This window comes from Psittacula echo (assembly GCF_963264785.1).
Source record: "Psittacula echo genome assembly, chromosome: 10".
NCBI classification, from domain to species: domain Eukaryota; kingdom Metazoa; phylum Chordata; class Aves; order Psittaciformes; family Psittacidae; genus Psittacula; species Psittacula echo.
In genome coordinates this window covers 21,567,665-21,592,369 of record NC_137741.1, presented here as the reverse complement: position 1 = coordinate 21,592,369, position 24,705 = coordinate 21,567,665, and the positions used below count along the sequence as shown (strand labels likewise).

At 47.7% G+C, this 24,705-nt stretch overlaps 1 protein-coding gene across 6 annotated transcripts in view; it reads right to left on the bottom strand.

Moving 5' to 3' along the window:
- GLCE (glucuronic acid epimerase) overlaps positions 1 to 24,705 on the bottom strand; it is a 42,871-nt gene that overhangs the window by 12,920 nt on the left and 5,246 nt on the right. For 2 of the 6 annotated variants that reach the window (XM_080625989.1, XM_080625990.1), the window contains exon 2: positions 13,901 to 14,000. The exons of 1 other annotated variant lie outside the window; for it this stretch is intronic. The gene's annotated coding sequence lies outside the window, so the exon portion shown is untranslated. Of the gene's footprint in view, positions 1 to 13,561; positions 13,750 to 13,900; positions 14,058 to 24,705 lie in introns of those variants that run through there. 3 more of the 6 variants (XM_080625988.1, XM_080625993.1, XM_080625991.1) reach the window with 2 other exon arrangements.

The window sequence follows — 24,705 nt, the reverse complement described above, 5'->3', positions numbered from 1 at the left end:
AGCACATTGTCAAGATTGCTTGTTTTTTCCCTTAAGCACTAGCAAATAACAAGACCAGGAATGAATCCATCCACCGTAACTGAATCTCGATTACCAGCCTCACCACCGGTTCTTTAGCACAGATTTACTGTCTAATCCTCACCACTTCCAGAGCTCCATCTGGGGATGATTACACAGAGGGGATCTAAAATATGAAGTGAAGAAGCCACATCCAAAGCTTATCCTACAGTTTTTCAGTCCAATTAGAGCCTAATACAGTCTTATTTGTATCAACATATTATTAAGCATCAAAGTCTGTGGCTATATCATATCCTAGAATGGTTTGGGTTGGAAGGGACCTTAAAGCTCATTCAGTTCCAACCCCCTGCCATGGTGCAGGGACACTCAGATAGGGTAAGGAAAGACACTCAGGCAGGGCAGGGAAGAACTTCCCAAGATCTCTTCTCAACCTCCCCCTCTACCTAAATCTCCTTAACACATGTTGGAGCAAAGCACTCCCCCAGATAAAAGCAGGATTTCAGTGACTCATGGGCCCCTGATGGTCATGCAATCAGAAAGGTTTTATAATAGAAATTGGGAAAAAACCATGGAAAATAGCAAAAACCTTGCACACTTCATTGCAGTGCAGTGGACAAGCTGCTTCAAGACTCAACCGGGCCAGTCTAAGCCCTGCTTTCAACAGGAGGTGGGGCTAGATGATCTCCAAACATCCCCTGCAGCATCAGCTTTCCTATGCAGCCACAGTAAGATGCCCAACCTTAAGAGAGCGCATTGATGTCTTCACACGAGGACATGGAGCATTGGAGTGAGGCCAGAGGAGGCCATGAAGATGCTCCAAGGGCTGGAGAAGCTCTTCCCTGTGAGGGTGCTGAGGCGCTGGCACAGGGTGCCCAGAGAAGCTGTGGCTGCCCCATCCCTGGCAGTGTTCAAGGCCAGGTTGGACACAGGGGCTTGGAGCAAGCTGCTCCAGTGGAAGGGGTCCCTGCCCATGGCAGGGGTTGGAGCTGGAGGAGCTTTAAGGTCACACAGAGGCAGCTCTCTGTGTCCTTTGTTTTCCTGATGGCCCAGACAATAACACCTGCAGTATCAGGCAGCCAAAGCAGCACGAGCTTCATCACTCCCCAACAAACCTGTTTATTCTGCTCCCAGCATAGGCTCCGAGAGACCTTTCACATGAATAGAAAAGGAAAACCTTTTACCCTGGGGTGCCAACAGAGGCAGCTCAGTGACCCCGACCACGTTAGACCCATGACTTCCTGGTGCGCAGAAAGCCCCAAGTTCACTTTGTGCTTTTCATTCCCTCCCTCCCAGGTTCCCTCCAGCAATTCCCACTAAAAAAATCCCGATTATCCAGAACAGCAACATTTTCTCCCTGCCATTAAGCAGCCCAACACGCTCCACACATTCAGTGGGAAGAGAGACCAGTGTTTTCTTTCCCAATGGGGTATCACAGGCAGTAACCACGCGGACAGAGATGGAGCCACTTGTGCTGCCAACTCATTACAACGCCTACAAGAATTCAATACAAAGTGGCCTCCAAATTACAACTCCGACAGCTGGCAAGCATTTGGCATGCCTGCTCGCATGCAGCCCTCAGACAAAAATAGAAGAGCCCTTTGAGCCTGAACGCTGCCACCAGTTAAAGAGAATGGGCAGGAGCGCTTGGAGAGGCACACACCTCGCCCCAAAACCGACACAGCTCCCATCAGGCAGATGAACTTTGAAGCTGTGCTCCAACATCTTCACGAGAGCATGGTTTTGTTTGGCAATTGCTTCATCAAGTTCTGCAGTTAATTACAACTTACCTTCCACTAAGTGATGGATACACAGAGCCCGCATCCAGCAGCGCTGCAAGAGGCAGGGTCACAGCAGCAAATGCATTAGCAGCTCCCCCCACGCTGCTTCTAAGTGCTCCCCTGAAAGCTCCACTCTGGGATGCCCAAAACCCCACAGCTTTGGTTCACTGATGTGTACAGCTTATTTTTGGCACAAACCACTTACAGCCATGCTCCAGAGGTACAAGCTGCATCGGCTTTTTCTTTCAGTGTGCAGAAAGCAGAGGTTAAGGAAGTAACACTGCTCATAGCAGAGAAATAAATAAAATCTGCTTGGAATTCAGAGGAACTGGCTAAAAACACCTCATTTTTCTTGCTTAGCAAACCCTGGCGCTCTGTACAGATGGTGCTCCAGGAAGGACTTACTGATGGTTGTTACAGTCACAGAATTAAAGGTTCCAGGAGGATTCTGCTGCTTCACGTACTCAAAGAGACCAACCAGGATAACAATAAGTAATGCTGCTTGAAAGCTTTAGCAAAGGGATTTTGCCAGGAAAGTTTGAAGCTTTGAGTATAACTTTTCATGGGTACTTTCTCCTGGACCCCACTTAAACTCACTGGAAGTACTACGAAGAAAGCGCATCGTGTCATATATTAGTACTGGCTGAACATCAATACTGGCAAACACAAGCTAAGCAGCAACATAAAGCATAAAGTTTTCCATGCATACTGGTCTGAAGAACAGACAGAGAGGACAGACACTCTCTGTGATGGCCACTTCTGGGTTTCAGAGCTGCCTTAGATGTAGCCCAGCCACGTAAGCCAATGTGATGGGCACCAGAAGCATCCGGATGATGCTGAAATGAAGCAGCGTCCGTCTCCAGCCCCACTTCTGAGCTGTCTAAGGATCAGCACCCAAAACCATACGCACCAGGTCAGGGTGTCCAAGCTGTAGGTAACAGGGAACAGGGTCAAGGCACCCAGGAGCAGGGTCTCCAACCCACGAGATGTCTGTTTCTGAGGACAGGGGCTGTTTGCTTCTCCTAGTCCTTCACATCAAGCTCTGTCTGGCACTTCATCCTCCACATAACAGCCTGTCCTGGCACAGTTTATGTTTAGACTCCGGCATTAACCCTGGCAAGTGTGGTGGGAACCTTCTGCTTCTAGACTTTTCCATATTCAGCACAACAGAGATGACTCAGAGGCAGCAGCGTCAGTGCTGGGGAGCCCCCGATAACACAGACCCTGGTTTATGGAAGTTCCCCACAAAGGCTGGGCTGCCTTTTCCATAAGGCACAACAGGAGCTTCAATTCTGGCTTTCAGAGTACAGCCCTCAATGCACGTAACAAGGGACGAGGCAGAGATACCCTTTTCTTCCACCTTTTGCAATCCTACCTTTCAGCTCCTCCGAAGAGCTGATGAAAAAGGAGGGCGGAACAGAATTAGCAGTGATCTGAAAACACGCTCAAAGCTCCCTGACAGCAAACTGCTTTGGCTGTGAACTATTCTGTCCAGCTCTGACTGTGAACTATTTACTCTCAAGCCCAGGAGGGGATTACCATGAAACACCCAACCGATAAATAGAATGACCAGTGAAAGGTCAGAACTGCTGTGATGAGAGAAAAGGTTTCCAGAGAAGACTGCTCTCTTCAGGAAGAACCGCTGCATGGGGAGACGTGGAATATTTCTGTCCCTGGCTCCTCGTTCTGCTGATTTCCAAGGTTCTTTGGTGCTTCACTTCCAACGAAACCAGGATGCGCACCTACAATCACTGCAGACTTGTGCGTCCAACACAGAGCCCGACACAGGGTCAAGCAGGGTTTATAGCTCTAAAATCCTAGCAAACAAATCCAACTGAATCAGGCAAACCAGCTTTTCTTTGTAGGAAACAACTGCAAGATCTTCAGACTGCTTGTTCAGGGAGATAAGAGCCACAATGAGGGACCAGAGATCAAAAGCAGGGACCTGGCTTCGGAAAAGCACTCTCCTCTCTGCTCTGCAGCTCTCTTCGGGAAGGCCACGGCTAAGTTTAAATAGCTTTGCCAGTTGGAGCAAACAACAGAGCCCATTCTTACAGACAGCAGGAAATACCAGACATGAACATTCTACTGCACTGCCAAATTCCACATTTTTGAGACTTTTTTTAATGCCTATCCCTGCCTGAAAAATAAATTCCATTTTACAAGCATTCTACCCCAATATTTGAAGCACCAGGATCTCAGTTCTCCTCCTATGTGTAGACAGGAGAATGTCACCCATGACTTAAACCTACACATTGCAAACCAAATGCAAACAAGGCAAATAAGGCCTCCCAATCCAATCCATTCTGTGATTCTTCAGACAGGACAAACCAACTGCCCAATGAGAAGACAGAAGTTGTCCTCCTGGACAGGATGGCTTTGGGGTTTGGTTTCCCTTTGCTGAAGCATTTAGAGGTTATATTGTGTTGCCAAATAAACTCCAGCACGATGCCATGACACCACAGGACCGGTATATACATGGGAACAGCTTCCAAGCTGCAAGACATGAAGCAAAGCTCCTGCTCTGCACTTCCGGAGATGCAGCCAGAAGCATGATCCACTTTGGGTACCACACCAGGACACGGGCGATGCAGAGCGCAGCAGCAGGGATGGATGCACAGGCACATCCCTAGTGCTCTCTTCCATGTATCATCCAGCCCGCATCTCCCCAGAGACACTCTCTGTGCTCGGATATCAAAACCAGGCGTTACAATCAAAGTTATTTGGTTGATTTGAGGTTTTTTAATGGAATATTTATGTCATTTCCTGCAGCAGTCGGTTTGATTCCTCCCCAGTTTAATGGACTTGAGCAAGTTTAAGTGGTTTGTCCTTCAGAGAGGCAGCCTTGCAGAAGGGTGTCCACACATCCCCTACAGAAAGTCCTTTTCTTCATGTCATTCACCAGTAAAGAGGTAATAATTGTATTGAAATAAGGAAAAACAACTTCACTGTGCACTGTGCTTTGCAACATTTAGAAGCAGTTAATGGAGGATAGATGGTACGATTAATGGCTCTATTCAGTTTATCCAACAGCTTGAAGCAGAAGCTTGTAAAGTAGCTTTTTGTGGCAAAACCAGCTCTGGTTGCATTCTGCTGGCTGCATCTTTCCAGTTTGTGCTTTAGAACTCAGGTTAACTCACACCTGACCCAACAAAAAAGGTCCTAAAGGTCAAATGAACTCTCGAACTCTCTTCCAAAGCACGTTTCCCTTTTCCAGCTCAACCTCAGGACATGGTAATTCAATCCTGAAAAGAGCCTCAGCCTTCCAAGGGAAAAAAAGGGGGGGATTTTCCTTCATCTGGATATCCTGGAACATAAGAAATGCAACACCCTGGCAGTGCTCAGAACAGGTTGGATAGGGCTTGGAGCAAGCTGCTCTAGTGGAAGGTGTCCCTGCCCCATGGCAGGGGTTGGGACTGGACCAGCTTTAAGGTCCCTTCCAACCCAAACCATTCCCTGGTTCTATGAATCAAACAAGCAATTCCCAAAGTGTTTGGGATTTTTGGCTGCTCCCTCTCTGGACATCAGGCCTCTTGTGACTCACCCTGATAGCACAGAGATGCCCCAAGCCCATTCTGACCTTCACAGTACAGAGCCCGGTTTTGCTGCCTCCTGCCACGTTCCCATAGTTAGGAGAGGGACCATTCTGCTCCTGCTGGGATGAGGGAGGTTTGGATTTTGCTCTCCGGAGCGGCTGTGACAAAGAGGGAACTGATGGTTTCTTCTCTATGGAGAGAGAACCGGCAGCGCCCACAGCATTCCCACGCAGCGGCCTGCGATCCCCCGGCGGGAGCTGGAGCCGCAGCTGCACTGAATTGCTTCTCACAGGCGAGGAAAAGAGATGAAACGGCTCCAAAGTCCTTGGATTCACAATAGGTTCTGAAGATGAGGCTTGCGTAATTCCCATCTGGATAGAAAAGGCTTTTGATAACGCTCGTGTGCGGGAGGCAGCTCTTTGCCTACATGCAAACCCCTCCGTTTGCCAGGGAAGATGAGCAACTTCCCAATGAGGTTTGCACAGTTCCTTCCATCACACCCTTGCTCTCTACATGGCAGCTGTAACGAGCACTGGACCAGTTAAACCATACTGATAAAGAGAGCTCTTATAAGGTTAACATGAATATCCTGATTATACACAGCCATTCTTCCTTATGCAACTCTGCTCTCCATCAGCCTTTGTAACTAAGACTTCCCCTCGCCCCCACCTCAGTCATTAGGGGACTAAAGATGCCTCGACTGCAGTTGCTTTTACTCAGGAAAGAAAAGGATGCATGGAGAGACAATGCTCAGCTCCAAATGCAGCTTTACAGTCCGCATTAATCCAAGGGGAGTCTCTAACAATCTTCTTTGGCTCCACTCCTCAAGATAGATTTTAGCTGCTCTTCCTGTTGCAATACACCAAAGTATAATCTTCTAACAGGATGCTCACTACTCTTTAACAAGTGGCACTCCAATTTCTTCAAGCTCTAAATGCTGGGCAACTCACGGAACAGAAAGCTGCAACCCAAACTCATTGCTCTTGACAACGTAATCTTCCTGCTTTTCTTCTTGGGATCAGTATCATGCAAAAATCCCTAGAGTCAAGCCTAGTGTCTACCAATATCAGTAGGTAAGACATGGAAAACAGATACTTCATGTGTTTCAAGAGAAGTAACTGGCAGTGGAATAACTTCGATCCTAACAAGCACAGACTGATTTTGGTTTGTGGCTACATGATGGTTTCCATTTCCTCTATGGGCTCTTAGGCTGGATTGGATTAACTCTAGCTGCAGGCCCTCCAGCAGTACTCCTAGTTGGATTTCACATTAAAAACCACATGGGATGGGGCTCTTGGAGCTGCTGTTCCACTGGGATTGAGGGGTTTAATACCTTCAGTGCTGCCAGGATGGACTAAACATCATGCAGCCATTAAGGACTCTCAAGCTCAAGGATGCTGCGATGCCTCTGCAGCAACCATCTCTTGTTTAAACTATTTCAGCATATACACAGCATACACAGCTGCTGCCATTAAATTCCCCTAAATAACTCTCTTCCCTAAATGCCTGTGAACATCCCAGATGAGCTGAGCTGGACCTGGCTGCACGTAAGACTTCTGGGCCCGTCCAAACCCTTGCATCCATCACTGTGATCACCTGGCACATGCATGTCACCATAGGATTGGGAACCTGGTGCTCAATCTCCTCTGCTGTTTAAAACACCACATATTACAACAGGGTGAGTAATGGGGGAGAAAACTACTGTCAAAACCACCTTTTCACCAGGAGCAGGATCATGCTCAGCAATCACAGAACCCAGACCTCAATATTCCCACCAAATACTTTGAGTAGCCCCAGTTAAACCAGCTGAAGACATCAGAGTACATTGTCACAGAAGCTGTGCAATGTAAATCCCAAGATTTACCTACTACTCCTTACAGAATTCCCCTTACGAAAAAGCAGCCATTAACATATAATGAGCAGGAGAAGGGCAGTTCTCTTCTTCAGTTGCTTGCCTGCAGAAAGAGGCCACAATCCCCTCCATCTCCCCTGGCGCTTCAGGTAAAAGGGAATGATTTGGCACAGATGTGTGGTCTTTGATCGCTACTCTGAGACTGAATCTAATGGACCACAAACTACCAACCTCTCCCTTGTCGATAAATAATGTATGAATATATATTCCTACACACAGATCTAATGCATTGGGACAGCAAGTCAGATCCAGCAGAGAAATACCCTCCTCTTCTCCCAAACAGGTTAAATCATCGCTCCTTTATGCATCCGTTCCTGCTGCTAAAAGCAGCTCCGGTTTGTGGCTTACCTGTTCTTTCCAACACACAGTCTGCAGCAGGAGGAGTCGATTTTCTTGTTTTAAATAAGCTGCTGTGAAACCTCAACAAGCCCAAAGCCCTCTCTCCCCCACACAGGTAGGCAGCACCGCTACCGCAGGCTTAAGAGCAGGGGGGATTCAAAGCAAGAAGGAACAAACAGGAAAGATGCAATCAAGCTATTCTGGGGAGAAGCAAAGCAAAAACCACCCCCAAACCCTTTCATAATCCTTCTGAAGAGGAACCCAATTCCACATCAGCAACTTCCAAGTGTGACACGTGGCCACTGAGGTGTCCATGACTAAAGTGATGCTCTCGTTTTCCAAACCCACACATTTTCCAATGATGGAAAGTGTTGTCTTAAAGACACCAGGGCAGAAACTTAACAACCACAGAGAGAATATTCTCCAAAGCCAAGACAAAGGTTCCAAATGCTTAAACTGAACACGAAATAGGGAGACAAGAAGGTCCTCGAGCAACCCAGCTGCACGGCAAGCACTGACCTTCTCTCTCCTCTCCATGATGTCTATTCTAAAGCATAAAACACGCAACTCATTGATGGAGGAAGGAGGGAAGAAGATGAGTCAAATAGTATCTCCTGATCTGAAATACTTTTCTTTAGGTTTCCTAGAAGAGCTTTTATTATTAAAGCAAGAAAAAGCACATTTTGCAGCAGCAGTTCCTAAATCCTCACCTAAGCCCACACTGCTGTACTTCCACCTATTTTTCCATGATTATAAATACCTGGGTTTCCTGCACGGATCTCAGAAAAAGACTGTATTTCCAGCTTTAAGCTGGCAATAGAACACTTTAATATCTTGGCGCAACCCTCTGATGATAGTGTTTTCTGTTAAATCCTGCTGATTCACAGTGAACAACCAGCACTATTTGCTACATCCCAGAACAGCAGGAATTGCAGATGCTCAGGTCACTAGGAGATACTCTAGAGAGCAGAAGCCTTTAACTACTCTGCAAATAGGTTAAAATTTAAGTGTTTAAGATCTTCGCCTCTTTGGGGGAAGAGCTTTTACCAAAATGACAATATCTCCACCAAAAAGATAAGTAAATATAAACCCTTTAATCTCAACTAAATAGATTGAGAAGCTTCAGCCCTCAACACGCTCGCAGAAAGCTCCACTTGAAGATTCACTCAGAGCCTTCACGAACATCCTCCTGGCTCAGGCACTCAGCTCAGTGCCACAAACGAGAGCGTTCAGAAGCAGCACGAGCTGACCTCAAAACTTCACTCCATGCAGAGAAGAAAGCTTCAGTGCTTGAGACCAAGCACAGCAAAGCCAGCGCTGGTTTCTCCTGGTTCCCTGCTTGCCAACTTGCAAAGATGATGAAGACAGAGCTTAAAGGAGGAGAACAACCACAAAGAGGAGAGCTTTATCAATCTACCTATGTCACAAACATAACGCCTGCTTTATAGACAAGTTATGGCTACCCTGCAATGAGGTCATTAATCTAATGAAAATATACCAAGAAAAATGCATTGAGACTGACAACGATGCTGTACCTCATCACTAATCTTGACCATATAACACTGCTACGGGCAGAAGAGCTGTTAAGAGGAAGACACCTATATCACTCTACAGATGGAAATCATCATGCCACTGTAAAAATGGTTTATTAGCAATACAATTCAAAGCATGATCTGAAACTTGTAAGTTATTTGGTGCATGTTTTGCACTGTTGCACCTTAGTTACTCTTCAACGTCTGTACTCTTAACAATAGGGCTGCCCTGACACAGAGCACTGCAAGAACCAGCTCGCAAGTGGGTGGGCTTGAATTCTGAGCGACTGGTGATGGCGTTGCCAACAAACGCCTGCAAACATGCAAAGATCCAGCCAGCAATGAGCACTGACAATGGTTTCGCTGATGGCACTGCTCACACTGAACCCATTCAGCAGCATGCACTGCAGCAAGAGGCTGCGCATGCAGGCAGGCAGAAGTGATCCACTGGGGCTCTGTGCTAGCAGCTTTGCTGAAAACTGAAAGAGAAAGAATGTTCAAAGTGAACGTTTTTAAGCAAAAACGTAATCAGTTAGCATTCTGTGCAGAGATAAGCACTTCTATTCGGTGCATATATAAGCGTTTCTAGTCTATGTGTTATAAGCGTTGACTAGTAACGCAAATCAAGTGTTTTTGAAGAGGGCAGATTTAGAGCAGACATTAGGAAGAAATCCTTTACTATGAGGGTGCTGAGGCGCTGGCACAAGGTGCCCAGAGAAGCTGTGGCTGCCCCATCCCTGGCAGTGTTCAAGGCCAGGTTGGACACAGGGGCTTGGAGCAAGCTGCTCCAGTGGAAGGGGTCCCTGCCCGCGGCAGGGGTTGGAACTGGGTGAGCTTTAATGTCCCTTCCAACCTCAGATTCGTTAACTACAACCATCAAGACATGTAAGCAGGCTTCCTCCATTAATGTAAGTTGCTGCAGACCAACGAGTGCGATTCAAAAGCATTTCTATTTCAGCCAGAGCGAGGGCTGCATCACAGGAACGCGCTTGTGAGGCTTCATGTTGTTAGATGGATGCAAAGACAAAGCATTTGCTTGTGAGCAAGAGGTACAAAACACCATTAGCAAAGCTGCCACAGGGAATGCTAATGCCATATTCATCTCCGAGAACTCTTGGTGGCTGTATCTGCCTACTTGAGTGGTTTCGAGTTCTCAAGAGTCGCTTGCAGAAGACAAGGGAAACCCAATTAAGGGAAACAGCAGTATCTTTGTCAAAAGCCAGCAGCAATTAAATCTCCCCTACACATGGAAACTTGTATTAAAGCTAATTATTGTACATCGGTCAATGTAATTGCAACTCAAATGCAACATGGCCCACGTAATTAGTTGGCTCTAATGGAAACCTCGTAATGTACTAAAGCTCCACCTCAAGAACATTTCCTCACAGTATCAGGAAGTCATGCCACTTCTCTTGCTGAATTTAAGGAGCACTTTGCCAAAGAGAAGATGGATGGGCATCCCCCCTTTCCCTGAGATCAGAGCCCTGGAATGGTTTGAGTTGGAAGGGACCTTAAAGCTCATCTAGTTCCAACCCCTAGATATTTAAATATATGATAGATCAAGCAACCTAGATAGACTTCATCCTAATTGGTACAGCTGAACAGTTACCACTGAAGCACAAGTAGAGTTAAGACAGCATCACAGAATTATTATAGAAAAAGCTAATTTAACAGCCAGCTCTGGAAACATTAACTGAGGCCATAGACAAGGAGGAGAAAACTTCACAGAAGGGCATCAGCCTCCAAGAATAATGGAGAACACCCTCGCTGCTTTGGAAAGGCAATATTGACCTGGAGGTGTGGCATGGAAGACGGACTGATGCAGAAGTTGAAGACATGGGTGTATTGACCATGTGGGTGCAACCAGTGAGCTGCTCCTGCCTGTAGTACCCGGGCACCTCTAGTAGTGAGTGAGAGGAGTGAACGGGCCAGCAAACATCCTGTTTTCATCAATATTGCAAAGGTTTCTTGAAGTTGTACCCACACCCCCCCCATTGCCAGGAATAGAGGCTCCTCCTAATGCTTCTATAAAACAACTGCTCAATAGTGAAGCAGAAAAATAAAGTTAAACCTAACCTATCTTCTTCAGGATGCTACAGGCTCCCTTCTTCATCTACAGAGTCAATACATTCACTCTTTATTCTCTTTCAACCCCATTGACAGCCTATAAATTATTACTTTATATTGCAGGGCACCCAGAGGCTCCAGCTAGGGTCAAGGTGATGCACTAGAAGAGAGACACTGGCTCCAGAAAGCTTCAGTCCTGGGCTAGCAAAATACCAGATGCTAAAACACTCCCTGTTTGTGTAAAATAAACTGCTCAGTCTACATCCAACGCTCCTCTGCTGCCGTTTCCCCTGGCAGATTCATTATCAGTCCACCCGGATCTTCTTCATCCTATTAACTGATGCGCTGTCATTTAAAATGTATTAAATACAGCACGATACCACACTTGAAAAATTGAATTAGTTCTTGAAAGCAAGAAAAAAAGGCCTTCAGAAAGCAAGGGAATCTCACAGACAGCAGTCTTTACCACCCTCCCCTCTATGCTTTAAGCCAATACTGAACTTGGGGGCAATTAATATCCGATACAGTGCTAGCAGCAGCAAAATAAATATCAGCATCTCCTTCAAACCACTGTTTGGTACCATCCATCACTTCCAGGAGCACACGATCAAGGCAGGAGTCGATGAATAACTCTGCTTTTTCTCCAGGATTCAATCTAGACTGCTGCTAAATACGTATAATGCCAGACTACATTCACACATTAAAGCTTTGTAGATTGCCATCAGCGCTTCTGCGGCTTAATTTCATCTGTCCCTCACAATTCAGACCTTAACTACTTCCATCCTAAAGGAAAGAAATCACAAAACCCCACTCCACTTTAAACAGAAAAACTCCTGATGCTCGCATAAGCAGATTGCTAAGCGTCTTTGAGAGGATATATATTTAAACCCTGGCAGCAAAACTTGATTCCCCCACTGAACAGGAGCATTGTCTCAGCTTCTATTGCCTCAGTGTTCAGAAAACCCATATTCTGCCATCAGTTAGGCTTGGAAAAGTCAGCGAAGGATGATGAGCTTGACAAGGCAAACAGCTCACGAGTAGATGGGGGGAATACAGCGAGTGAGAGAAGAGCGAACATTTTAAGCTATGATAAAACCCAAGGCACCACAAGGGATTCATTCAGAGTGTTTGGTTTTCATTCCAACTGCACAGAGGATAGAAAGCCCGGTGCAGGAACACAAAATGGATGCTTTCCCCTCCTCATTTCCAAAACAAGTTGTTCTGTCCGCTTAAAACCTCATCTCCTCCTCCTGAGTGAGGATGTTAATTGCTCGCACAGATGCTGTCTGCTGCTCATTCAAAAGTAAGGAGAGAACCTCAAGCATTCTGTACCCTAAACAACCCTGCTGCCCTAAGTAATTGGAAATGACAGATCCCATCCACCAGCACAGCCCTGACGTTTGTACAGCCAGCTCCAAACAAACCCCGGCAGATTCACAGGAGCACTCACCCAGCCTGGATGGATTCAGCAGAACAATGAAGCTCCCCCACTTCAGATTAAGCACAGCAGAGCAGCCTGTATTAATTACCAGGCAGAAGTTTCAAGTTGCCTTTCATCATTTGGAAATGCTTTGAAATCACTTGTCTGCTGTAGCAGCTCCGAAAGAGCTTTTATCTTCCAGCTGTAACACAGGAGGCACCGGAAAACCCAGACAAGATTCTCTACCTTCCAGTTCTGGCATCTCTGCCTTTGAATCTCCCGAAGCACAGCGAGATAGAGAATCCCAGACTGGGTTGGGCTGGAAGGGATCTTAAAGCTCATCCAGTTCCAACTGCCTGCCATGGGCACGGACACCCCGATATATGACAGGGTGAGATAGACAACAACTAGTAAAGGAGCTGGTTAAGCAGAACAAATCATCACTAAATTTAACACGAGGAGAAACTTCACTTGAAAATTCAGACTCAGAGAAAGCCAAGCTTCAGTTTAATGCCTGTATTTTATACAGCATCCCAAAGGCTCCGTGCAAGTCCAACAGGTTAAAAATCCTGCCTCTTCTGCGCTACCAGCTTCTGCTTAAAGCATGGATAATTATATACAGCATACAAAAGAAGGTAATTAACACACTTCTCACCTAAAAACAAACAGCTGAGCTAATAGCATGCCTGTTCTCACGCACCACCTTCCCCAGGATCCGGAATAATTCACCATCGATGCTTCCCAGGCACTCACACTGAAGTAATTTAGGGATGCCATGGTAACATAACTACAGCTCACCAAGTCTCACCTTTCATGAAATCCATGCAACTATTACCTCTCCAAAGTGGGATTTTCACCACCTCCAGCCCATAAGTCTATGATATGATTCTGTGATGAGTCTATGGTGATTTAAGCCTCCCCCCCCCCAGCATCCTTCGGAAGTTGCCAAGCTCACTTACCATCCAAACAGGGGAAAAAAGCCTCCGGAAACCAGGTTTTAGGCATGAAACCCCTTCAGCTGCACCACAACCACCAGTTCATCCCCTCTGAGCACCACACACGCGCCCCTGGAGTCCCAGCACCGAGCAGCCCAGACCTGGGTCTCACACACACCTCCCACAAGCACACAGCCATATGCCTCCTGCAGCTGCGAGTTATTAAATGGGATGAACATTAACCATTTAGGCATCGGTGGCAGGCTGAACATGCCAAAGGCATTCAAGAAACTCCAGCCTTGGAGTTAACTGAAAAGAGGCATTTATTAAGGAGAAAACAAGGAGAATCTGCTCCTTTCTTACCTTAAGCAAAGGGAAGTCTCTGAATCCTAATGCATCTCCGAATTTTCAACTTCAAAACCGCATCGGTTGGCGAGTTCAAGTGATTTCCCTCTCCGATTTCCTACAGGGAAGATGTGGAGAGAAAAGAAGGGAGAACTGAAGTACTCAAGGGTCTGCAACAGCCATCGGAGCTGGAGGTTTCCCCCTCTCCCTGTACAAATCCTCTCCTTCAGCCCCGTTGGCTCTGAAGACAGCACTGCAGCCGGGTTTCAAGGCTCAGCTCTTGACATGCAGAATCACCGAAGGATCAAGAACGTAAATGTCACTTCCTCCAGGCAGCACATCAACTGCACAGGAGCCTAATCTGCTCTCGCCGGCACAATCCTGCCTGGCTGAAGAGCAAATCCTGACATCTGCCTCGCACGGGGCTCGCATCAAACCCTGCCGAAGGATCCCAAGTGTAAAGCCCCGATCTAAAGGATCCCTGTTTTAGCTACACCACCGCGTAGTTCAACTCGAGACGCTGCGCGAGTGGAGGGGTATGAACTGAAAAGCCAATAAAACAGAAGTCAAAGTCTAACCTTGAGACAAATCACAGCTGCCTCCATCTGAGCGGTAGCAGAGGCTCTGCTATTATTAAACGAGCTTCAGGAGAGATTTAACTAACTGGATTCCACTGCAATGCTTTATTTGTGGCATGTGTGCCTGTCCCAAAATATTTCCTAAAGGTTTTTCCTTATCTCTTTTATTGCTTTTGCATATTTCCTGATCAAATCCGACAGGCACAAGCCCTGTGGCGGATGGAATAGGTGTATTAATGGGTTTTGGACACTATTGCATAACAGTGGCCTAAAGTTGCTTAAAATAGAAATTAGATGTCAGGACCACAACATCCTAAATACATGCCACACGTCGATTAAGCAGAAATCAGGACACCAGCATCGACTGGAAACACCATATAATTAACTCCTAAAATGGCGTTTTAATGGTCTCTGCCCTTCCTCAAGCCAGCAATAGCGTGTATAATTACTCTCTTATTAGCTCTCTGCATCCTTCCCTGGCATTCCCGATTTAAAACGGAACAAACCCTCTTCTGTTGGAGTTTGCCTGGAAGAAGCCTTGTTTTAAAAGGATTACCCGCTGCTAAAAGCAAACTGGACCCATAAAAGGAGGCTTATTCATGCACTTGAAGGCTGTTTCTTTAGGTATCTAACACACACCTGGATCTTATACAAATCTATCTGAATTCTCTCACTGAATTCTCTCCACAAAGTAAATGTTATCGCCCATTCAGATGCATGCCAACGCAACGCTGAGCCTGCAGTGATTCCTTCCTATAATCCTCTCGCTGGAGGCTCCATTTAATAAACAAAGGCGGCTCTAATAATTCAAACCTTACTTTCAGAGATGCGATGTGCCTGTCAGAAGCTTTCTGCAAGAGAGTCAGTGCATTTCTTCAGCCTCTTTCCAAGGCTTTGCATACGTTTAAGCCTGCGTCTTGCCTTTTGAATGCTGATAACTACTGCGTTTCTTCGCTCCCCTTTAAAGGCTTAAACACAAGCACAGACGTTTTTATTAGCGCATCACGCACCATTAACCTGTCAGCTTGTCTTCTAGCATCCTCTTTAGGAAATAAATAAATACAGGGCCTCGAACACAGCTTTACAACAAAAATACTCACTTTCTTGGCACTATTTTTTCTCATCAACCGAAGCAAACAAAGCCCAAACCCAACAAAGCACCACGTGGATCCCTTCCAGCCAGGCTGCAGATGATGGGACCCACTCGGCACACCACATGTATTGTTAAAGGCTGTTCAGTACATTCACAGAACACCCATCCAAAAGCTCTTCCTTCACTTGGCTCCTCCAAGAGATTGACTTTTGTTATTGAAGAGTTCACAAGGCAAGGACTGCCCTATTCTGCACCATGGTCACACAGGAACAGCTCCCAGAGAAAATACCCCATAGACAGTACCACTGCAGTGCTGTTGACTGCTGATTGGAGATCGGTGCTGGGCAAAGGTCCCCTTGGTCCCTGCTGTCCCCACACAGGGAGGACAGGGCTGGTTTGTTACAGGCAAACGGAGAATCACAGAATCCCAGCCTGGTTTGGGCTGGAAGCGACCTCAAAGCTCCTCCAGCTCCAACCCCTGCCATGGGCAGGGACCCCTTCCACTGGAGCAGCTTGCTCCAAGCCCCTGTGTCCAACCTGGCCTTGAACACTGCCAGGGATGGGGCAGCCACAGCTTCTCTGGGCACCCTGGGCCAGCGCCTCAGCACCCTCACAGGGAAGAGCTTCTGCCTAAGAGCTCATCTCAGTCTCCCCTCTGGCAGGTTAAAGCCATTCCCCTTGGCCTGTCCCTATGGGCTCTTGGCCAAAGCCCCTCTCCAGGTTTCTTCTCAGCCCTTTTAGGTACTGTAAGACCGTTACGAGCCCTCCCCTGAGCCCTCTCTGTGAATAAGCATCCCTGCAACAGCTTGGGCACAGCCAGGAGAGCCAATCTGGCCACGTTACGGATCTGTCTGCTGCTGGCTTGCGGGAAGAGCAGCTGCAGAGCCTGGAAATAAACCCAGGAGATTGCCTGGGGCTGAGCATGGAGCAGCCAAGCAGGTGCCTTCCACCCGTTTCCCTCTCACAAGGCAAGAGGCAGCTCCTGCAAACAGCTTGCACCGGGGGCTAGACCGGGGCATCGCTCCAGCAGCGAAGAAACCCCTTGGGATACCTCCAGAAGAGGGATTCGGATCTTGATGCAGTCAGACTCCCAGCCAGCACCATCAGGACTGCAGTAAGCAGAGGGTGAGAGGACAGAAACAGAGCAGAAGGCAGAGCCTAATGCAGCCCTGAGGGATGGAGAGCACCTCTTCTGTGTTCAGAGGAGCCCAAAGCCACGTTGGAAGCAGCAGCCCAATACCCAGAAGGAATCTCAGCAGAAAGGCAGTTGAGGGTAAACCTCACGTACACAGAGCTGCACATTTATCAACAGCTTTTATGAATATATGCATGAAATGAGAGATTTCAAGCCATCAGCAGAGACTGGGTTTTGCTCGCTGGTCCAAGCCATCTGCTGCACTCAGTGCTTCGCTTCTCCAAGCTCAGCTTCAGCGCTGAAACGAAGCTTTGGATCCCTTTTGGTATATTCCTGGAATCACAGTGATTCCAGCAGTTTGGTGAGTCATTGATACATGGAACCGGGTGATGAGAACCCTTTGCTTGCAAGCTGCAAGCAAACAGGTAACGTGTTCATAGCCTGCTGCGCCTGAGCACGGTGTGATGGGCATGTGCTGGCTTCAAAGTGACAAAACAGCCAAGAACAGGGATTTTGGCACAGGGTGCCCAGAGAAGCTGTGGCTGCCCCATCCCTGGCAGTGTTCAAGGCCAGGTTGGACACAGGGGCTTGGAGCAAGCTGCTCTAGTGGAAGGGGTCCCTGCCCGTGGCAGGGGTTGGAGCTGGATCAGCTTTAACATTCATTCAACTCAAACCATTCTATAAGATTCTATGATCTTACCCTAAGGCTTTCGGGATACAGCCTAAAGAGATGGCCCCAAACCAGCTGAACTAATTTTGTTCCCATTTCTCTCATGAATCCACAAAAGTAACATTTTCTCTTCATGCCCAGGCGGGAGGACTTTACCCTGTTTCTATTAAACAGCAAGACCTCCTATTTCACATAGGGGAGCCATAAACCAGGATTTGTTGTTTCTAAAGCCCAAGATTATTAAGAGAAAAGAAATCTCCACTCCCAGCTGCTGCACACTTGACACTGGGCCACAGGCACGATTCCTCCTCGGAGCTGCTTTAGCATTTTCCCATCCGAGTCAGGAATGTGCCAGGTTCAAGTTACACAGTTCACATCAAGCATCTGACGTGGCCAGAAACCCCCGAGCTCTGGGTTTCTGCTCTCATACAGTGCCTGTTATCAATGCAGCTCCTCTGAACCGTGCCCATCCATCAGGATACACATGGGTGTCTTCCCCATAACCCTGCACTTCTCACTTCCCAGCTGTGCAGGATGGTGGTATGGACTCTCAGAAGAGCAACAGGGAAGCGGGAACCTGATGTCTCAGCTGAGATGCTAAAGGCCAGCAAAGGGTTTATATCATCACGCATTACACTGCTCGGATGGAGGGCACAGAGGAAGAGATGCAGGCACCCCAACACCACGCACCCAACACACAGAGCTTCCTGATGACATTTGTCACTTATTAAGAGTGCTTTTCAATTTCAATAAGGTGCTTAAAGTGATAGCACCCAATTAAGTGCTCAGTGGGAAGACAGCATCAATATTCATGAAGCAGTCGGAGCAGATTCATAATTGTCTGAACCCACCCACAACAGAGCTGCACTAATACTGTTCCATAACCCCCCAACAATGTGTTTTCCTTTAAATCAATATTCATTCCAGTGGCAGCACCACTTCCTCCCCAAAATATAGATATAAAACACATCAATACCCAAAGCAGGAGCTGGTTTGGGTTCCAGCCCGATTTTTGCCCATTTAAACAGTGTGCAGCTTTACTCAGCAATGTTTCCAGTGAGAGGAGGAATTCTGGGCCCATAGAAAGAGGAACCAGCCTGACTCAAGCTCACGAGGTTAAACCTGACTAACAAGTCTCTCAATTTGAGCCACGGAGGCAGTAAAGGCATTCCAGGTGCTGCCATCCCAGTGCTCAGCCCAGCACAGCTGGGGTTTCTGGCTGCTGTGTAGTGCAAAGTGGCTATTTAGATTAAAACCAGGGCTCAGTTTAATACTGATCACTTTGTTCTACAAGGTGGGAAAAAAAGATAGCATTATAAAGCTCAAACTGAATTATTTCAGCCCAGAACTGTCTCCAACACAAAGGACCTGCCTGCCTTTGGCCACCAAAGCCGAGCAGGAGCCGCTGCAGGTCCCAGAGCAAGGCAAACCTCTGCTCAACAGCACCAGCATGGCAAGCTCCGCTCTTGTAGCCACAATGGTTTCATTGGCATCTTGTTTTCCATCCTCGCTAGGCTTGTGAGCCTCATCCAGGCAGCCCCAATATGCAAGATCAGGAAGCCAGGAGCTTCCCATCCAGACTAAGTTTGCAATGCAGAACAGTGGGATAAGAACTTTTTAAAGCACATCCCAAGGGAAATGATGACAAAGAGCAGGAGGCCGAACAGCACTTGGATCCCAAGGGAAAGGGGTTTGCAGAACACAGAAATGACAGCAAACACAATGCGGGACCTGCTGCAGGCAGAGCAAACCTGCTCCCTGGAAGCAGAGGAGCAAATGCCAGCAGAGGGCACTCGGAAGCCAAGAGAGAACAAACCCACCGTGTGCAGGCCGTGAGGATGGCTCTGCCAATGCCTCCATGCACCAGGAATTGTGCCTTTTAGTCCTCAAGCAGTCACAAAGGCAACACGTTTGATCCACGGTCTGATTTCAGGCTCTTTTCCAGCCACAGCAAAATGCTGCCAGCTCCCGTTTGGAAGGGTCTCTGTGATCCCACGTGCTGGACACGGGTGGGTTTGCTCTGACGGCAAAGACCAGAGAATAAGAACCCCAAGGAACCCTTCCCCTTTGGGAATGGTTTAAGGGGAAATGTGCACTGCTGTCAGCCCCAGGGCTGTTGAATGAGGAGAAGGCAATGCCACCAGCCAAGCCTCTCATCAGGTACGTTCCACACTGCAACATTCTGCAAGGGAAGCTTGAATCCTCCTGGAAAAGTGAACAACTTCACAGCAGCCAAACCTGAAATGCCCTTTAGGTACTGGGAGCTGCTCTAAGGCCTCCCTGGAGCCTTCTCTTCCCCAGGCTGAACCAGCCCCATTTACATAGGTTTAGAAGCTAATATCCAAGACAGGTTTCTAGGCTCACACAGGTGGGTTTTAAGGCAAAACCCGAATATGTCATTGCAAAGTCTGCAATGACAGATGATGGCTGGTGTGTGACCGCACCATCACCAGAAGATGCACCTTGCAGCCACTACACCCTTAGCAAACAAGAGAGCAAACCTGACTGTGCCAGGGCTTGAACAGCAAGGTTTTCCAGGCAGCTCCAGCTCCTGACCTCCTGAGGCTGCGCCCTTCTGATAAAGACACAAGGCAAGCAATAAAGCATTGGAGAAACCCAGCAGCACCTTAAGCCCTCCAAACCCAAAACCAGCCATCAAAACGTGGCAGTTCTGCAAAGGATCTGAAAGCTTTTGTTTTCCCAAGCCACCAATACTATAAAATTGTGCAAAAGAAGTATTTAGAGACTTGAGAGTGATACCTTCAAAAGGTGAAAACCTGATAAATCTCACACCTCACTCCTGCAAGAAAGCCGAGCTTTGCCTATAGCTAAAGAACACCTCACAATTAGGCATTGCTATGGAGCCTGCAGTGTTGTGCAGCCCATTTGCATCTCTATTACTCTATAAATTTTACAGTGCACAAATACCAGAACGCTTCACTATTAATGAACCCCGATGCCAGGGTTTGCCTTTCCGAGGATTTTGCACGGTTCTGGGTTTCCTTTCTCTAAAGCAAAACATCCTCTGCTGGTGCTTACTGTGATCCTCAGCTCTGCGACCCAAATTCACCTTCTCTATGTGCAACTCTTCGGTAAATATAAGGCACAGGATATTTGCTTTTAAATGTAGTTTGAAGATCCCAGCCTGGTTTGTGTTGGAAGGGGCCTTAAAGCTCATCCAGTTCCAACCCCTGCCACAGGCAGGGACACCTTCCACTGGAGCAGCTTGCTCCAAGCCCCTGTGTCCAACCCGGCCTTCAAAGATCAAATATAAGCACTAGATGTGCATTGTGAGTGACTTTGTCCATGTAATACCAATAGGGATACACAAGCTCCTGTCCAGAGCAGTAATAAACTACTCATGGAGTGATAAAAAAGCCCTCTATGAAACATCCAGTGGAAATAAGACCTGTCCCTGTTGAGGAAGGCATCTGGAAGACATGAAACCCAAAAGCACACCTTTTTTCTCCCCTCTATCTGTCCCTTCTCACCTCTCAGCAAGGTGCTGCTCCCCCTCCTTCCAACCAGCATTCAAGGGGTTTGATACTGCAGGTCAAAACTGTGTTTGAGCAGCTCATTTTGATATAAAGCTAATTTCCCTTATCAGAGGAAAGCTAAGCAAATACACACCTCGCAGTAACTACAGAGTTAAACATAAGGACGTGAGTGTAGCTCCCTTCTCTTTTCCACTGTGATCTTATTTAGTATCTTAAGCACAGGAATCCAAGTGTTGCATTAAGTCCTCCATAATTCATCACTTTTCCTGATAACAGAATAGAAAGAGTTCTTTTAAAAGTCTAATTCCCAACAGGCTTCATATGAACATTCTCCGAGAGTGCTGCTCATGCTTAAGAACAGGCATTAAACAGCTAAAACATTTGATGTTTGGAAACAAAGTCACCCATCTGCCAAGGGCTTTGGAAGCAGTACATACCACCAAAGATTTTCTGTTCTAAACCCACTTCATGGGAAAGAACAAATCCCCAGACACGCAAAGCTTAAAGCTCCAAAAGAACCCTTTCCACTCACTCCCAGCTCTCCTTAGGAAAGCAGTGTGTTTACTGGGAAGCACCAGTTTCCTGTTGCAAAGAGCCACCCCTCCTGTAAGACTGGAGTGCTCAGCTCTACCTTCTTGCAAGGAAATAATGGCATTTATAAATGAATCATAACGCTTAAAAATAACTGACCTACTTTGCTTGGCCACCAAGGATTCACAAGCAGCCAAGCTCCGAGTTACCACCGTGCCAATGGAAGTGTGAAGGTGTTGCACGTCAAGCTGAGATTTCACAGCAAGGCACAGCACAGGCAGCTGCCTGCAGAACCTCACTGCAGGGCTTGCTAAGCCTCCCAGTTCCCTTCCAGTTACCTCCATCAGGCTTCCTCAAACACAAACGGCCACGGTCCCGCTGGCCCTGCCATCCACAGCATGTTCTTGTGCTCTGGAGGTACTCAAAGGTTCAGCTACAGAGCAAGGATTTGCAGAAAGCTTCTTGTCTGCTGAGGGAAGCACTGAAAATAGCTCAGAAAGATAAAACACCGCATCCCTTGGTTGCAATGTGCCCATAGAATCATGGAACGGTTTGGGTTGCAAGGGACCTTAAAGCTCACCCAGCTCCAACCCCTGCCATGGGCACCTTCCACTGGAGCAGCTTGCTCCAAGCCCCTGTGTCCAACCTGGCCTTGAACACTGCCAGGGATGGGGCAGCCACAGCTTCTCTGGGCACCCTGGGCCAGCGCCTCAGCACCCTCACAGGGAAGAGCTTCTGCCTAAGAGCTCAGCTCAGTCTCCCCTCTGGCAGGTTCAAGCCATTCCCCTTGGCCTGTCCCTACAGGCCCTTGTCCCAAGCCCCTCTCCAGGTTTCCTGCAGCCCCTTCAGGCACTGGAGCTGCTCTCGGGTCTCCCCTTCAGGAGCCTTCTCCTCTCCAGGCTGCCCCAGCCCAGCTCTCTCAGCCTGGCTCCAGAGCAGAGCTGCTCCAGCCCTCGCAGCAGCTCCATGGCCTCCTCTGGAGTCGCTCCAACAGCTCCACGTCCTCCATGAAGCTCAGGACAGGCTTCCAAGCAGAGTGGCTGGAAGAAAAGCCCAAGAGCAGGTCACAGGGAGCTCCCTCACTTTGGGGACAAAGGCAGCATGCTTGGGATGGGGAATATTCTGGTGCTTGTGAGGCCATAGGCATCAGGGAGCATTTTCGGAAGCTGAACAGCAGAGATCCATCTGTAGCCTCGCACACTGAGTGCTGGGGTCCTGCTCTGCCCGGGCTTAGGGGGGCCTGAATCCTCACCCTTTTCTAATCCTAAAACCCTGCTGTCTTTAAGTCACCACTAACATATGGCTGAGCAGGATGCAGCTCTTCCTCCCGCCTACCCAAACGCGAGCAGCTCTTCTGACAGCTTCACTTCCTGGGGAATTCAGATTCTTCTGGAAGAATACTCAGTGCATGAATTAGAGCAAATCCCACTAACAGGCGGAGGCAGGCGGCTGTCAGTGCACAAAGCGTGCGCATCTCCAGCGCCTCGGCTCTGGGACCGGCTTAGGATGGAACCTGATCCAAATTCACCTTCTCCAGTGCTGATTTGTCACGTAGGCAAAGGGGAAAAGCCCCTTAAACCCACTGTGAAATGAAGCAGAGGTGCACAGCTATTTAAGTAGCCATTAAAAATGCACCACGACAACTACAATTGCACTCAGCATCTTCCCTGTTCTTCCACAAATGCCTCATTCTTTGTATCTTCAACCAGCAGAAAACCCCTCAAGCCCTGGAGAACCCCTGCCCGCACGTGCATATTCCCTTTGAGTACAACCAGAGGGTCCCACCAGCAGCCACACATCACCAAACGCTCCCCTTCCCAGCAGGATGAGCTATGGGATCTATCCTGGTTTCTCAGCCACATGAAGAAGCAGTACATTGAAACAAACCCCCCCAAGCCCAAACCACACTGGGAAGATGACCTCCCCCTTCCTGCAGCAGCAGATGCTCTGATCTCATCTGTTGACATTTACCATTAGGAAGGGAAACGTCAGAAAGCCCTACGAGGAGAGGAAAGCTCCTTAGGGGTTTTAAGAAAGCCTACATTAAACAGCAGGGATGGCAAGAGCCGATTATCCCTGAGATACACGGAGCAGTTAACACAGTCTTAGTTTTGTTAAGGAACTTGATAAAATCTGCTCAGCCAACGCAACAGCAGCTTTCTGTGTTCAGCTTCATGTCAGGAACCTTGAACAGGAGGGTTCCATGAATAAATCATAGAATCATGGAGTGGTTTGGGTTGGAAGGGATCTTAAAGCTCATCCAGTTCCAACAGCCTGCACAGGCAGGGACACCTTCCACTAGAGCAGGTTGGCATTCACCCATTCCAAGTGACCAATAGAACCAAACTCTTATTTCCTCAAGAGTGGCTTTTTTTCCCCAGGAAATACTTGGGATCTCTTGGTATTGTTGAGAAGATTTCTATGGGAAATTCAAAGATTCCTTAAATAGAACAATGGGGAAAATAAGCTCGTTCTGCTCAGATTGAAACTTCCTTTTTTCTACAAGGGAATGAAACCAGCAGCAAGCGTTCTTCAGGAAAACCACACCCCGGAAGAAACAGGGAAATCATCACTTGTAACATGGAAACCAGAGCTTAAGAGGCACAAAGCTGCCTTTTCAAGCACCAGACACACTCATTGAAGTTGAGCTCTACCTTTGGTATCTCCAAGACTGAGAAGCTCAAACACAGGTCCTGAGTTCTCACCTCCAAGGGCAGCCCCACGGCCTCACCGGCTCTCGCTGCTCCTCATAAACAGCTTTTGTGCCACAACTGTCTGGAATTTCCTGCATAACTTAATGCAATTAAAGAGAGACAAAGAAACACACAAACAGCCCCGTTTCCCGTGTTAGAGCGGCTCAGGGATGCTCCTTTCAAACCGGCCTCTTCGGAGGGCTTCTCACCAGGACACAGCCTGAACCAAGCTCACAATCACCCTACCAGGGACACAGGGGAAGCTCCAATACTCTGGAATAGGCTTTGTTTTTCACAGCCAGAAGAGGACAGAAATCAGAGCTTGACTGAAGCCACTTGAGAAGCTAAACCAAGCGTTAACCTTCCCGCTTCCCAACACACACGAGACCATCAAGTGCTCTACCACCAGCAAGCCAAGCTCATTTCATGCTCAGCCACTTCAGCTCTGTCCTTCCCTTGCCTTTACATGGGTCTATGCATTAGCCCTAAATAAGCCTAACTGGGTTGGGTGTTTGAGTGGCCAACCTTGCTGTGGCTTAGATCTACAGCTCCTTCAGGTACTACTGTATTAAGGATTTCATTATCATGAAACACGGAACACATCATTCCTGAAAGAGCCAAGAGTC